We start from the raw sequence: 17810 nt of genomic DNA, 5'->3' as shown, positions 1-17810 counted from the left end.
CCTTAAACACTGTTCATAATTAAAGGGGGATGGGGATATTTTTTCCTCAGAGTGCCGCTCGCTGACAGGTATTAGAGGTCAGTACGTGACGTAAAACACACTCTGTGTTTTGACTCATTCAATCAACTGTTCCTTGACTGGTAACATAGTAATACTAATCAGAAGCTACTGTGACACAACTGTGCCCTGGCAAAAAGAAATGTTGACATGTGGCAATAATAAGGGCCCGCGGTGTCATGTGATCTCACAGTGCTGACTGGCCTACACTCGAGTGCTCAGTGAAAGCACACTGTGCTTGGATGAAATGCAATAGAGAAGGTTTAATTGAGGATGTAATAGGGAGTTTACGCTTTTGTGTCACACACAAATACTCAGCCTTATCCATAATACAATTATTTTTACCATTATTATTTTACAACTATAGATGTCTTCCGATCAAAAAATATCAATTCTTATCTCAGAGCCCTTTTTGTAGCTCAACTGGTAGATTTAGCAACACTTGTGGTTTTACTTCCCAGGGGACACAAAAGTAGTTATGTACCCTTGTATACCTTCTACATACTGTGTCTATTTGGATAAAAGCTTCTGCTAAATGCATTAATGCACTACAGAGAAGAAACATAAGTTTAAAAAAAAAGGCAGAAACAGATTCTATAGCAAAGCCAAAGCACTACAGTATATACTGAAGTGACTGATGACAGTCTAATTAAATTAGCATTTCATCCCCTCTCATCCTAGCCACTAAAGGTGTGAAAAGGTTTTGACAGTGCTGGGAACAGGAGAAAAAAAAATCCCTCTGTCCTCAGATCCAAACACGTCTCACGGGTGTCCTCCTGTCACACGAGTGCACACATCTCCAAACGGCATCACAAAAGAAGACGTGACAGAGAGGGGCTTCCTCCCCCCTCCACCCTCCACCATAGCCCACCGGTTAAATACACTCTTGCTAACAGCACCGGTGTCCCATCCGTTAGTCTCAACCCCCCTTGCTCACCCACCCTGATGAGTAGTGAATTAATTTGTGCAGAGCAACCCAACATTAGGAAGGTGTGTTGAAAGGTGTCTGCTCATGTTTCAAATTAAACGCACTGCTGGTCAGCATTAGCACCTAGATGCCCGTCGAGGCTGCGCGCCTGCCTCTGACACTTATCAGAGAGAGAGAGAGAGAGAGAGAGAGAGAGAGAGAGAGAGAGAGAAACTGGATTTGCCTGTTCACACTGGAATAATTAGAACATGTCAGGAAGAATTAATTTCCTCATTTTTCAAAAGGATACACAGAAATTACCATGTTATTATATGACAGGGTCCCTGGGAGGATTGTATTAAATTTGATTTCCAGCGCAGCCCACACAACAAATTAAAGTCATAAATAAGATGGAAAGAAGCAGGGCACAGAGCATATGTTTATGGCAATGAGTGAAGCCAGGGGACCAGAAAGAACTATCTTCATTTCATTTTATTTAAATCAGGCCGACACTCTGTGTCTGAATGACAGCGCTTGCTAATGAGGGCTCAGGGTCTCTTTTATATTAGCAAAGAGAAACAGCCACTTAGTGGGTTAGACAGCATGCACCTTTCCTCTACAACTCAACCAACTGAGCATCTGACTCCCCTAATGGACACATTACTGTGTGCTTACAAACTTACAAGCCCTGCAAAAGGTGAGGTCTCTCTTAACTTACATCTGCGCAACAAATCAATTAGATCTCAGAAGCGGTTCCTCGTTTCACAGGGGTTTTCTTCCCCTCAGCGCTTTACGCTTTATTTGCCGTTTGGGCTAGTTGAAGGAGAGCGTAAGTTTAAACGTAACAATGTTAAACTACTTTCAAGATCGCTGTTCATTCATTGCATGTGAGACATTCGATTATGTAAAGGCCATTTTGTAAAAGACTAAGGTTTTTTGCAGAAGAAAAAAAGACAACCTCTATTCATTAATGAAATGTTAAAAACTCCATATAACGATAGGAGTGACTCAAGGTGAATAATATTTTCATCTCAGTGACTCACTAGGCGTTTGGGTGGACAGTGTACTTGTGAATGAAAGCATGTGGGAGAATCTACCCCATTATATGCAGCAGAGGAGCAGAAGTGCTAATTATATTCCTACGAGTCAAGTGGTTATCAGATAGCCTCAGATTAATGGGCATGTTTAATGTGTGCGGATGACCTCAGCACTGTATGCCTTTAAAATCTACATGGGCAAGTCACATTCCCAACTATTCAACTATTCCCACCTAAAAATATTCTCCTTATTACTGGGAGACTTATTTGTGCTGTGGTGATCCACAAATTTTTAAAAAATGAGATACGTCAAGATACGTAAATGAGATAAAGCCAACAATGAAATGCACTCTGTCTCTAATAAAGTTTGAAGTTGCTGCGAGTCTAAATCAACAGAACAAGCCGTCTTTTCAGATATGGTTAATGCAGGTGGCTGGCAAATATAAGATAGCATGACTTTTCCTTTATACATTCAATATAATTAGCAGAAAATATGTAAAAAGAAAAGTGAGTGTGTATCGTTTTGAAATGCAGCTAAAAATACATAATATAGGCCTAATGCATAGTTTTGAGTATTAACTTCATCTATAGTCAAGATTATAAACAATACAAGTTTATTTTGTTATTACTGTACTTTTATTATAATTATTAATGATTTCTGTGCGCATATACAACAACAGTTAAATAAATATAAATTAGTAAAAAATGATATATTTTTCATAAATATCATTATGCATGAAACATGTATTATATTTAAAAATATATATAATTATATTGATACTGAAAATATATTGATTTATATGCACATTTATTTATTGCATTTTGTTATATTAATGCAAAAAAAAAGTTTTATTATATATATATATATATATAATGCAATTAATTAATAATAAAAAATTTAAACTACAAATATACATTTCTTTCTCAATGCTTGGAAACATTTTAATTAAAAAAATCTGGATTTATATACTGTATTTAGAGTTTCTGTGCTAAATATCAGTTATTGTCAAAGTTTCCTTCTCATTCAGGCTACAAGACTTCAACAATTCTGCTTTTTCTATTGGGGAAAATGCACTTTGAATCTTTTATATGGGCATTACCTTATAACAATCATGCTGAGAAAGTGCAATACAGAGAGAATCAAACTATGGGAATGGGCATCATTAGAGCCAAGTGCTCCCTTGGGCCCCACAAACTTTAAATAATTTGCAAATCAATTAACTGGCAACTCTCAACATAACAAGGATTTCACACCCCAGGGTCAGAGCACATTATCAGCTCTGGAGGATTCATGGCATTTTGGGAGAAAAGTTCATGGTTGGAATCATTAATTCATTTTACAGGACTTTTAGTTATGCATTATGCCCAGCTGGGGAAGCCAGGAGATTAATGTCATGTTCCTCAGTATGTCTATATATAGTCAATAAGAGAACGCCTTTTTACCTTGGTTACTGTCTTTACCTTGAAACGAGCGAAGACTGCCAAGTTTATATTATGTATAATTCTTCTGAAAATTAGATAAAGCACATCAAGCCATCAAAAGGACGATATATTGAATAAACGGTGGTCACCGCCCCGGCCATGACAGCGTGTTGTTGGGATGTTAGGTCATAGCGGGGTGATTGAAGACTATTGAAAATAGACTTGCTCTAGATGATCAATGGTCAATTCTCAGACGAAGCCAGTCTGGTCTGCTAGACTATACCAGCCGAATGTAGTACAAATAAATGGAGTGTATTTCATTTGAAAAACGTATCCCTTACGACCCTGTGGATTGAGAGGGCACACCAGTATGCGTGCAGAAAAATAGGTGCAGAGCCAGAATATGATGCTCTTGGCGTCACAGAACGAAACCTCATGAGAACTAATAAGAAAACGAATGGATACTGTGCCCTAAATACTTCAGCGAGGATCTCAACCATCGCAGATGTCTCAAGACCTTAGGACTTCCTTTCATGACAATAATTAAATTTCCAACAATTAAATCTTATTCTAAATTCACATTGATGAAATTTTATGTTCCATTGGGCCTTTCGGGTGGAAAGTTTTTTTTTTTTTTTTTTCAATCGGGCTGATGAAATTAAAATGCCGACCCCTATTGAACAGCCACTCTGACAACAATCAAAAAGAGGGTTAGTAAAGAACTGTAGCTGGGGAGAGACTGTTAATAGATGGGAAAATAACCACCCAAAGGTTATTCATTTTCATTAGGGGTCCAGGAGAGCTGTCCATTTAATTTTTTTAACAGAAAATCATTCCTGAAGACACTGGCCCCACAGAGACATCAACAGCGAGACACACTAAATGCAAAATGAAGGAAGGCTCCGGCAGCTTTATTAGATGAATGGCACACACTGACAAAGAGTGTATTCTGCCTGTTCAAACAGATGCCGCCTCTTCCTCAGGTGTTTCCAAATGACTTCGCGCAGGAGTGATTAAATGCCGGGTGCATGCAAGCCACACGTTCGCCCAAATTACTTACTGCCTCATTTTGTGATTAATTAAACATGCAGATTAAAGTTGCCAAGGAATTTAGATTAATAAATGTGTTATAGACTGGTAAGAATCAGAGCATTAGGGGAGGAACGATGGACGGGTACATTTCTTCTCTTCCTCATATTTAAACAGTGTGAAAACTGAAATGAGTAAGACACTGGACATAGATACTGACAGCTTTAATATAGCTTTATCTCTCTCTGAAAGCTTGGCCTTTATTTCAATTGCATTTAAATGACTGACATATGTCTTGAAATATATATATATTTCTATTTCAGATAGTTGGTGTACATAGTTTACATAGTTTGCTTAAAATTACAATTTATTTATTTATTTTTAAGATTTAGGTCAGGACTAACCTTAAATCGCTGTACTTCAAATGTCTATTATTACCAAAATTAAGTAAAATCAATTAAGTTTTCAATACGGGAAAAATCTAATTTAAGCATTCACTCTCACCCACCCACATACACACACTCGCACTGGTCTAAATGCTGACACAATGCCAACCTGATGTACAGTACAAGGCTTACACTGTTACCCTCAGTGCTGGAGCTGGGCCAGAGCATAGGTCTGATGTTTACTGTTCTAACTCAAGTGGTTCTTTCACCTTCATTCAGCTTAACAATCAGCGTTTCATTCCCTAAATAGAGACCTGACCCTGTGACATATCAATGTTAATATCTGTGTTCACAGGACCTAGAAAGGGACAGGCCGTAGCTGTTCTGTAGTGGTAACACAGAACATGTAACCTCATCCCGAATGGTAAGACTACCGCCCGTGGCACTCCAGAAACCACTGCGAAAGTTCTGCTGTTACTAAAACTGATGTTTTAAACATCTCAAACACCTACTCTAGCTCAAAGACAACAACACGCCGACTGAGCAGAGGTCAATCTGAAAAAAAATTTCATTAAAATAATCGAAGGCGGTATCGTATTTACTCAAATCACAATTTTCCAATAATAATGATAACGCATGATCTTTCTCCACTTCAGGCTCACAGAAATAATTAAGACTCTCTCCACCAGAGTTACAGTTTGTGCAGACAAAACCACTTCTGGCCCCTTTCTTATTTCTCCATTCACTGATCTGCCTCTCTTTCCTCTGACATTCATTCAGTGGACTTAAAACGCCAGAGACACACACAACAACCACAGCTAAAAAACAAAAAAGCTCCAGTAATAGAGAGTATTGATCTGAGCCGAAGACGCTGTTTGAATTGAAATCACGGGGATAAAGCTTCTGATTTAGCGTGCGGCCTTGAACTTTGAGCTGGAATATGCCATTCTAGGTGGCCTAATTATGCAGGGCCAACAGTGGGGCTTTCTGCACACTAATATAACTCTGTCCTGCACCTCATATCGAAGTGACATTTGAAAAAAGATTAATATGAACTTAACTTTCAGAAAGCTTGTTTGCTCAACATTACCAAGAGCAACACTTTGCCAGATATGATCTTTATTACTATGCTGGAAAGAGAAAACTCCCATTTAAGACATATTGTGGCAGAAAACTGCAGCCGTATATTGACTGTTTACTAAGACCCTGTCTGTGTTTCTTTAAAAGGGGCTCTTTCTTCATTGCTGTGAATGCTCTTATTGAGGGCGACTGGCAGCCTGAAAGTACCAATAACATAGTTGGTATTAGCATAGAGAATAGATTCGCTCTATATGCACCGATGGAAGTGTGTGTTTGAGCGGAAAGTGGAGGTAGGTGCTAACAAGCAAACCAGTTTTTTAAATGACTGCTTTATACCTTTTAAAGTAACAAAAAAGTCTATAATCTGCATCTAAATGTTAATATGTAGCCTTTTATGTAAGTCACTTATGCTGTTTTTCAAGCAAATTTAGTTCTAGGAAAGTGACACAGAACAGAACACACTCATCATTGTAATCATTTAAGGCCACCATTTCCTGAGTTGATGAAGCATGTACAGTGGTTTAAAATCAAATCAGACAGACGTAAAGGGATAAGACAACAGCAACCATAGGACAAAAAAAAAAAAAAAAAAAAAAAGTGTTAATGGAACAGTGATACACAAGTAATGTTGGACAAGACACATAAACCAAAATATACTGTTTGTACTTACATAAACAGAAAGACTTTATCCCCAGCTCCCAAAAATCACTGGTGAGTTGATTTTGAATTCATGAAAATTACCTACAACAGAACAAAAAACAAAAACAACAACATGGTTTAAGTTTGCACAGCTTGCTTTAAATGTGTATATTATCAGTGTATCAGGGCAAAATTCAGAATTGGCTTCATTTCAGTTCATGAATTAGAATTGGCCACAATCCACTGGAATTTGTGGATTGGAATTTACTGAATTGAAATTCAAACCAATTAGAGTTGATGCATTCTGGGTAATGAAGCGCTCTTCCACTCTCATTCTCAAAAACTTTAAATTATGATTAAATATATAAAGTACATCACATTTTCTATTTAATTCTTGCACTCAAATTTGAAATGGAATTCTGCACCTTGTTTACTACAGCAATTCAATTCAAATTCAGGAACTAAATACATATACATCACCGTTCAAAAGTTTGGATTCTGTAAGATTTTAAAAATGTTTTTGAAAGAAGTCTCTTATGCTCGCCGAGGCTGAATTTATTCGATTTTAAAAATGCAGTAATATTGTGAAATAGTATTACATATTAAAAATGTTTTCTATTTTCATCTTTTTTCAGCAGCCATTACTCCAGTCTGCAGTGTCACATGATCTTCCAGAAATCTAATATGCTGATTTTGTGCTTAAGAGATATTTCTTATTATCATCAATGCTGAAAACAATTGTGCTAAGTATGTGTTTATTATAAAGAGTAACAACAAAGCAGAAGAACAGAAAATTGTGAGAGAGGATGTCAGACGAGTGAAGTAAAGTGAGGGTGCAGGCAGGCGGTCAGAGTCCCAGCAGATGAAGTTAAACAGTCGTTGCGCCACAGAGCCTCCAGTTACTCAGCTCTCTCCCTGAGGGTCTCGATCCTAGACAATGTTTAGAGTCCACTTCTCTAATACCTCATTAATCTGTCCCTGCACTGTTTGATTCAACTAATAAATGGCTTTCATACAAAGTACTTGTTTTCTCTAATTCCTCTCTCTGCAGAGCACTAATGATTTATTTAGTTACACGCTCTGCTAGTTCTAGCAGGTCTTCTGAGGTGCTCCAGCACTGCCGGGCCGGCACAACCAAGGCAACACAAACAAACAGACGGTGCACCCAAACTACCAACAACACCCGGTTTCAACGTGATCCGACCATATGTGTGGTGTTACATTTCCCTTTTTACGTGACAGTAGAAAGAGAGAGAGAGAGAAATAGTACTGCACAGACCTCACTAATGTTCATTTCACCACATTATTCTGTTTTTCACAACAAGCAGGAATCTCATTACCAGTTGATTTATACAATTAGCCTGCCTCAGCATCACCAATTAAACAAGGACACATGGGTTTGAGGTCACAGCTAATTGATCCGCCTGCAATTTGCGCCATCTCTGCACCGAAATCTGCCCTCCCGTACGAGCGCTAAAGAACTAAGTCAACGCACAGACTAAGTAAACGGCTGTGTGGGAGGGTGGGTTAATAGAATAAACTGAGATCTTTGGTCTCCAATGGATCTGAATGTGGCAACCTTGAGGCTGAAAGTGACAATGGGAGAAAAGATGCAGGAGGTCTGACCCTCGTGTGAATGGAAAGCTGTTGTCATCTTAATAGCACCTCTGAGCTGACAGTCTATTCCACGTTCTCAAAAGACCATGCCACAGGCCTGACTGTCTCCCAGTTCACACAGCGCACACACACAGTGTGTATCTGTGTGCATGCGCTCATGCATCTCTCACAGAGTTAGGCCCAGCTCTCTTTCGTGCCACACACACTTGACAGCGGTGGCAATTCTATAAACGCTTTTCTCTTTGTGAGCCATACAACATCTGACCAATTCCTGTTGTGCTTTAATAAAAACAGCACTGTTTTAATTGCAGGGGACCAAAAAATAAAAAGGAATTTGAAATTATGATTTGATGCTATGTGAGAAAAATGATGGAAGTAAAAAGCTTGTGAAAAATATATATAAATGACTGTGGCAGGCCACTGTAGTGCTAAGAAGAGCTGGATTAAACAGGACTTTCTAATTGGGTGATCATGAATTCATTAAAGAGAGTTCCAATCAGCACCAGCCTGTTTTTATTAGTCACCCAACAGTTTTATTACCGATTCATTGCGTCCGCAATTACCGCTGCGGCTTTCTAACATGTTGAGCTCTGTTTTCTCTCTCTTCCTGACAATGACTGCAGTGATGAAGTAGCTGCGGTTGTACAAATGAGAGCTGAAATAAAGAGAGATGAAGAAAGGAAGAACTGTTCGAGTGGCCGAGCGTCTTGGCAAATTGCTAGACGAAAAGCTAAAGCCCATTAAACCCCATGAGGACAGACTAGGGGGCACCCAAAAATTAATGATAGGGTTTCCTGTGAAATAACCTTTACGCCACATTGCATCAGATGAGGAATTGACCAGTTTAAATGAAAACAGATTTTATTTTTTAAATGTGCTGAATATTTCATAGGGGTTAAGTAGGGTGCTTAAACTCATGTTGGTGAGGCTAATCCATCGACCATGACAGTGACTCCAGCTAGCCCCTCCAACAAACACACTACCACAAACTGACTCCAGGAGCACAAGCCAATGGATACACACACAGACACAAATAACTGATTCTCCAAAAAGCCTCCATTCTCCTACATTCAATCATTTTCAAGCTCATAGCCAGCATAGAACAAAAATGGGGATGTCGTCTTTTCCTTAGCCAGTGATAAACTGCACATTCTTTACATTTCACTCAAGAACAAGAATTCAGAATCAAAAGAAAAGTCCTTTCAGAAACCCAATGAGCCTTCAAATCCCAAGCATGTGTTCATCTACAGTAGGTTCAGCTGATTAAATCAATCCTCTACATAACAGCGCTGTGTCTTTGACCATCATATGACGATTGGGAATCAGTGACTAACCTCACATTAGCAGCCATGCTTTGGCACGGCATACGCAGGCAGCTTGTTTTAAATATACTTGCAAAAGTGGGAGAAATACAGTAGCGTGCTTTACATAATGCGCTGTAAATGTGTACTGATAAGAGAGCTTTAAGAGGCTGAACTGTAAGGCAAAGTGGTTCAGATGGGTCAAATATAGATGAAATCCTTCATCTTTCTGGCCATGGACAAGCTGCACTCTCCTAAGGAGGGAACATTTTCATTTGCATCAACTTTGCCTTGGCTTTCTTCTGATCCAGCAACCTGCAAAAAATAAAATCACTTTAAATGTCCTATTTCCCCCAGTCCAGAACATGTTAAGAGGGGATTTAGGGGAAGTAGTTATTGGGACAAAAGAGGCAATATCCCCCATCAGCAGGACGGTCTCTTACTTGGTGGAGGGCAGGTTATCTCTGTACTAACAGCAGGGCCACTGACAGGGTCTGGAGGATGGGAGAAGAGGCGGGGGTGGGTGAAAATAAGGCAGAACTGAGCCGAAAGACGGGCCACTCACACCCAGCAGTGGCCGGAAGAGCAAAAGAGGTAAAGTGGTGTTTTTGTCAGATCCAATATTCCTACTGACAAAAATAAACTAGTGCGCATCCAAAGCTGACATATCTGTGTGTTTAAAGCACGATACCAGTACAATTGTGAGGGTAGTGTGCCATTCACGACTGAATTGATAATGCCTTTTTAATTTTGAATTTAAATAAAGTAGTAAAATGAAAGGGAACTGAATAAAAATAAATAAAAAAAAGATTTAACTGTCATTCATGTTAAAAAAAAGTATTTTAAAAGAAACTTTTTAAAAGCTTTGAAGTTTTAAGGTTTATAGAGCGACAAATGCTAGAGAAAGAGAGAAGAGCAAAAAACAGATACGAAATGCCACCTATAGAAATATGTGTATAAGACTTAATACATATTTAATATTTATGTTTAAATATTTGATTCTTTTTCATTTAATAAAATTAATTTAACATCCCAGAATGCATTACCTGTGTTGAAATTCTTTGAATTGTAATTCAGTCTTGTAATTCCAATCCTGTCATGTGTGGCCAATTCCATTTCAATTCCAACTCGCGCACTCAAAGGGAGAAAATACCTCAATCTGAATTGTCTCCAAAGACCAATAAAGACACAATAAGTGAGATTCATGTCAGAAAGAGCAGTGGATCCAAAAAGACCAACTTTCTTTCACTGAAATAAAATAAGACGCGCCCCATTTCATTGATCTTCCTCTTAGAATGTGCACATGCTTAGTTTAAGAGGGCCTGCTTACAGCCGAGGGTGTTTATAAAGCGTATTTCACAACTCCCATCGTGGATGGGGGAGGTTGTGCTGTTTTTAAATCAAACATCTCCTCTCCTTGGGCTTGCAGACAGCACCGCGACCAAGCCAGACTTTCATGTCTGACAGTGGAGATACATTTCATGTGATTTACTCTGCTGTGAAATAACAACAACGAAAGTCCGTATTAGGGGAAGAAAGGGTTGACCGGCGACCACGGGCCTCAAATCCACCCCGAGAGGAATTCGACTCCCAGCTGATAAAATACAGTCATACCGATTCTCGGTGAAACACACACACTTCAGTAAATGATTAGAATGCAATTGCAGCAAAAGCGAGAAAGCAGGTCCTTGTCTTTTTTATCATTGATTTGGCATCAGTCGATGGAGTTTATTCCCTAGCCATGACACAAAGCACTTTCCCACCCCCCCATTTATCCATCCCTACTATTGAGTTGGGTTATGGAAACAAACCTGCTTCCCTCTCTCTCTCTTTCCCAGGTAATATGTTTATTCTCCTGGTCTCATCTTCTAGTTTACGGGGCTGCCGGCCGTTCTCTCTCTCTCGCTCTCTTATCACCCGTGCTCTCACGGGGCATTTTAGCTGCTGAAATCCTGTTCACCACATACCGGTTTTAGAATCTGTGAAATGAGTGGCGAAGAAGCGTGGCCACAATGTCTGCCTGTGTTGCCAATGGCCTCGAAAATGGGTCCGGGAGCTTTTTGTCCAGGGAATGCATAAATGGAAGTTTTTAACACCTCAAAGAAAGGCTGTGCCTTTGTGTGGCCAGACGAGAGAGAGCCCTGGCTCTCCTGAGGAGGCAGACATGCTGAGTGCTACAGGACAAAGAACCCAGAGCCTGAAGCAGCAGGAGCACACATACACACACCTGCCTTGCACACACACACACACACACACACTTTTATGGTATAATACGCACACAATGGACATGAGAAACATATGTGTATAAAGGCAAGGACATGCACAAACAGGTCAAGTATGAGGGATAAAACAACAAATTATTGCTGAACGTTTGAACATTCACTCACTCAAATGAGAGAATATTACTTGTTTTACTGTATGGGCTGCAAAATGAATAAAAACAAAAACAATTTCAGCAGTTAAAGTTGTGACTCTTGCATGTATCTCAGATGGAAACGCCTGATAAACACTAAATTGAGATATGCCGCAAAAAATAAATAAAAAAAATAAAACCTTTTATTGATTATATCCGGTCCATTCGTGAGATCCAGAACTTTGCAAAGTTTACCCAAATAAAATAGGTATTTTATTATATAAATTATATACAATAATTGTGCCGCCACAGCAAATATTAAGATAAATTACACAGATGCCGATCAAATCGTATTCATAAAACATAAGGAGATGAAAGACATTATGTGACTGATAACTAAAGCCTGAAAACAAGTTAAAAAAATTGATTGATGTGCCTTTTACCATTGGAAAAAATAATTCCCATACAGATTATCCCTTATTGCAATTCATTTGATTTTGTTTTTCAGACAAATATAAAAAGACAGGTCGTGCAGACAATCAGAGTGGATATGCTTCGGCTGCCTACAATAAGCATTTAAATGCAAATATGTCTGATGCACAAAGAACCTGCAACTTCTGTCAGTGGCAACATAATCAACCTGCAATTGTCTCCTGACTCAGAGTCATTTCCAGTGACAAGGTCTAAGCAGCAAGCATCTGTATTCAAATTACTGCGCTATTTAAGGCCGCAGCCTGTACAGGGATATTTTTCCAACGGTAAGCCGTGCTGAAAGTCAATCATATGGTGAATTACACCAGAATGGAATCAATCGATCCAGAAAAGATCAGGTTACATCCAGGCCCGGCGGTTGCACACAAATTATTTGTCTTGTTCTTGTTCAGACGCAGGAGCGTGTGTATGGCAAAGCCCCATTTTTCAAATATTACATTTGCAATTGAATTGAAACCTTCATGGTTCACATTCTCTATGAATGAACAGAGACAATTTAAATGAAGAGACGTGGTCAAGAACACAGAAGGAGAAAAAGAAGTTGTGTGCAGTATTCTCCATTAGAAGAATAGAAGAAACCTCAATTAAGTATGCCAGGAGAGGCCTTGGTTCCCCAATGATGGGTTTTGTGGTATGTAAAATCTGAAAAATATTTCAGGTCTCGATATGAATGATGGAATAACAAAAAAAGAGGTTACGACTCATTGGTACTTGCATTCTTCCTGCACAAGTTCACTTTTAATTCTTTTACCAGCAAAGCAGGGAGGAGTACATTGTGCTCTAGGGTTTTGACTAGTGGCTTCATGAAAATCCAGAAGCATTCTGCCGTGTTTTTCTCAGGCAGAGCAAAGGTTAGAGCAAAAATAAAGGAAAAAATCGACTTTTCTTACAAATTTCTTTTTAAAGTTCAACAGCATTCTCAAATGCCTTTTTTTTTTTTTTTTTTTGTTCAATGGGAGGATTTGTGTGCTATGAAGATCATTAAATAATTCATAACGCTTTTCATTTTTGCATCTATTCTCTCTAAAACTCTTTTTAAAAAGTCTTACAGCAACAATGCCAGCACAGATGTAAATCTTAACCATTGAAAAAATCTTTTTCTCTTTTATTTAAAAAAAAAAATCTAAATCCACAATCACTCAGCATATGAATCCATTAATAAGAGTGAAAAAAAAAATTTGTTGGCTTGAGAATTCTTCGTTCTTAATTTTCTAGAGAGGAAAATGATTTAAACGATGGACACAAATCTCAATTGACATAACTGGGAGTCACACACTCTCCCATATATACTACAGCTCCTCTGACTGTACAAGATAGAGAGAGCTCTTCTCTTCTCTGTGTTTCCCTTCTTACCCCCTCAGAGAAAACAAATGTAGTGTTTGAGTCACTGATCGGTGGTGTAATTGAGTTTAACACTCCTTTTCTGCAGGAAAAAAAGAGTCTTTGAAATGAGGAGGTCAAATTACCTCTCCAGTCAGGCAATAAATAAGTCAAACAAGGTAAGGGCTCCTGCCAGCATATTTTAGTGCAGAATTCAATTAGTGAAAAACAAGATATGCGTGGTTCTTCAGTTAGCTATTAGATGCACGTCCTTTCCCATGATGCTCTCATTTTGCACAAGGCAATCAGGCTGGAGTACACCGCTGATGGAGGACAGCTTTAAAGAAATCCACTCCGTCCCAGTGATCGTGGGAGTCTTGGCCAAATTACAGTCACATGACCAGTGCAGGCAAGTCGGAGGGTGAGATTATTGTTGGTCTTTCTATGCCCTCTCACAACAAGCCAAAGAGCAATAATCTACCAAGTCTAATATTGTTAGAAAGCCACGATCTAAATAACAGTGCTGAAACTGCCGTTAAAGGGATAGTTCACCCAAAATTAAAATTATGTAATCAATTACATGCATGACCTTAAGGACAATAAATCCTGTATGACCTTTTTTCTCAAAAAAAAAAAGATTTAGAAAAATGTTGTTTTGTACTCTATTAACTTTCCTTGTATGGACCAAAAATAAATAAAAAATAAATAAATTGTGTTCTGCACAAGAAATTTTCATTTTTGAGTGAACTATACCTTTTAAGACACACTCTAAGTTTCCATACAGTGACTGAGGTTTAAAAATGGACAGGCATAATGTGTGGCGTAATATAATGTTTTTTCCACTATGAAGCTGATATAGCCTACTGTATGGAACAGTTTCCATTGATTTCTGCACGGGAGTGGTGTGACGCACGTCAAGCGTGTACTTGAGGGCAGTTGGACAATGCATAGGCTAGAATAAGAAAGCGAGCTGGGAGGCACACAAAACACACATACACGGACCCACACTCCAACACACCCAACTGGCTACAATGTCGCCTTTGTGACATAATGCTCCTCGCACAGTGGATTTTTGGAAAATAATCCAACTTTTCCTATCCTACGCATCCAGCAATAACAACTGACATCACAGGTCCAACCATATGCCCTGTGGTGCTCGTGAACGTTTTGCATTTTCTCAGCACATAGGGGGGTAAAAGAAACACTGTAAAATGGTTATTATATTCCAATCATGCCCAAGAAACCTATTACAGCATGGCACAGGCCACATGAAACCCGAGGAACCTTGAGGAACCATGAGGAACCCCAATGCTCAAAACTACACAACAGTTGAGAAGCTAACAAAAACAGAGGGGGAAAAAAGAAAAACTGAGAAGAAAATAAAGACGGAAAAACCACTACCATGAACCATGTGTGTTTGTGAGATCTGTTTCTCTTATGAGAAACAGTCTTTCCCTGCGAGGTCCGTGAATGTGTGTCAAATGCAGGGACTCTAGCGAGATGAGAAGCTCCCCTGGTGTCGACACGCACATGCTCTATAGCTCTAGTGGCCGTTGATGCTGACATGAGGTTAACATTATCACCGCTGAAAGCACGACAGGTGGGTCACATGAAAGGTCTCTAATTTTCTCTTGCAAACGGGACACATGGTTCATATTATTCTCTAGAAAAGCTGACAACGCTCCAATGAAAATATCAGGAGGCTTCCACCACCACTACTGTTCGCCACACACTATTTTCAAATGTATCTTAGATTATGTAGCAATGTAAATTTGCCCTGCCTACTGGGCTTCGAAGGGAAGATTTGGAGGGAACCCGAAACGTAAATAAATAAATAAATGTGGGGATTTGAGGAGGCATGTGGGAAAGTGTTTAAGAGCTGGGTGTGATGTGAATACAACACGACACAAGCTAAACACACAATCGAGTCCTGCACCTTCCCAAGAACTCAAAAGAAATGTATATGAATAGAACCTAAAGATTTGCCTTCACCTATAACATCTGCACATCACTGCTGTTTACATGCCATATCTGTGTGTGCATGCTGAAAGAATCCCATCTGTATAAAATATCGATGCTGCACTACTTCGATTTTGTGCGGCTCACAACAGAGCCGAGGCTCAAGTACACAACAACACAGGCGGGAATTTTTTGAAGTGAGCTGAAAATACAACTCTTTTCTAAAGTGTTTGAAAAGGCTGCCAGATAAGCAGCATTTAGCCATAAATTCAGAGTCGGCGCTAAGCTTTTTTATGTATAGCTCGCAGAGCGCAAAACCATGCCCTGCTGAAATCAAAAGCGGTAATAGTCAGGTTAGCCACTGTCATTCTAAGAGGGAAGTCGGTTGTGAAATTGTAAAATTGTAAGGCTCTCGCTGTCTATTTCACAGCCTACATTTTATGAACGCTCTCTGAAATTATTCATAAAAAGAGGCTATCACATGGCAGTCAGTGTTTGAGGCTCACAAAGGTGAGGCGAGAAAAGACTCAAGCAATCCTAATCTGCCTGCTGAAGACGGCCACTAATAATACGCTCCTTTATCTCCTTTGCTTAAACAGTGCATACCTTGAAGTTCACAAAAACGTGTGATTCTCATCGAGCTCTCCAAGCGCAACAGAGTGGAGAGAGGGAGAGAGAGAGAGAGACAGAGCGAGCAAGAGAGAGAGAGAGGGAGGACATTTTCCCCTTCACATTCCTCACAGATTCAAGTCCAATTTGCTCTGAAAGTCCTCTGCATTAAGCCCGCATGCCAGGCTGATAGAATACAAAAACAGTCAAATGCCGTCCATCCCACCCTTGTTTTCCCTGATTATACTTGGCAGCCATCGTACATTGGCCATACAGAACTTAAGACACTACAAAATAGAGAAAAAAAATTCACTCGATATATTCCCAATGAGCAGGTTAACCCTCTGCAAGAACGATTAAATTAATAAAAAGTTCTAAATATGGCTTCAAACCAAGCTGTTTAAAAAATAAAATAAAATTGATGAATAAATAAATGTCCTAATGTTCTTTTAGCCTCGAAATTACAATATAAAAATATTATATATATTTTCTCAGTATATAAAAATATATTCCATTAATATTGCCATCAATTAAAAAAAAACAACACACACACACACACACACACAATGACATACCATGAACACTATATATACTAAAAGATAGGCCTACTTGAAGAATCATGGACTTAAGGGCCTTAGACAGTTTGAACCTTCTGGAGAATCTCTACCTCATGAGGGTGCCTCAAATATCCTGTAATGTACTTAGGGTGCCTAGAGGTTCTCCAAAAAGTTCTTCCATGTGCCGTTTCATTTTTAAAGTGTAGAATTATGTGAAAGGCTCAAATGTAATCACTCAAAGTGGTCTGGAACACAGTTTAAATGATTTAAAATTGCTTCTAAACATCTACCATAGACAATGCCATACATCAGAGGGTTAAGAGAGAGCGAGAAGCTGAACATTAATGTGCCGATATCTGTATGCACGTTTTCTGCCCAATAGCTAGAGCTGAAAGGGCCCAGATGAAATCTGTGTGGTAAAGATGATATCATAGCATTGTGGTTGCACAGCAGTCTGGCAGACACATACCTCACTCTAGAGAGAGAGAAGAAAAAACAAAACTCTAAATAATATTTCTCCTTGCCTTTCCCATTTGAATATTCATCCCGTTTCCTCGTCCCCAGAAACTCTTCTAATCAGAGTCACTTCCCCTTTAATCACTGGGGCTGTAATTATGATTTGATAAAGCATTTTAACGCACTCTTCAGTGTCACTCACATATCTATGCTTGGAATACCGTATTAAGAGCTGTCAGCCCTTAAGGGGAGCACTTCCCAAACAGTACTGATCCAAATATGGTAAACACGCCCATCAGCTCTAATTGAAATTATTACAGGTTTGAACATGCTAACGCTACAGCTAATGTTCCCCCTGAAATCGAGCAAGTCTAGCAGACTCAACTAAGATTCCTCTACCTCCCTCTCATGTGCAGTAATTGTTTAACCCTGAGTGGAAGTGGATGAGTGCCTTTTTTCACCCTACGCCAAAAAAAAAAAGAAAAAAAAAAGAAAAAGAAAAGAGAAACAGGCCTGTGTAGCACTTTCCTATCCTGCTTTTCGCTTTCTAATTCAGTCCAACACAAGGCTTGAAGGAAAAGCCTCTCTG

At 39.1% G+C, this 17810-nt stretch overlaps 1 protein-coding gene across 20 annotated transcripts in view; it reads right to left on the bottom strand.

Annotated features, from left to right (window-relative positions):
* Window positions 1-17810, bottom strand: part of sox6 (SRY-box transcription factor 6) — a 147454-nt gene that overhangs the window by 118139 nt on the left and 11505 nt on the right. For all 20 annotated transcript variants that reach the window (XM_084404590.1, XM_084404583.1, XM_084404586.1 and 17 more), the window contains one exon: window positions 6589-6659. The gene's annotated coding sequence lies outside the window, so the exon portion shown is untranslated. The remainder of the gene's footprint in view (window positions 1-6588; window positions 6660-17810) is intronic.

Source organism: Rutilus rutilus, assembly GCF_951802725.1.
Source record: "Rutilus rutilus genome assembly, chromosome: 3".
NCBI lineage: Eukaryota > Metazoa > Chordata > Actinopteri > Cypriniformes > Leuciscidae > Rutilus > Rutilus rutilus.
The sequence above is the reverse complement of the archived record's forward strand: the minus strand, read 5'-3'. Positions and strand labels throughout refer to the sequence as shown.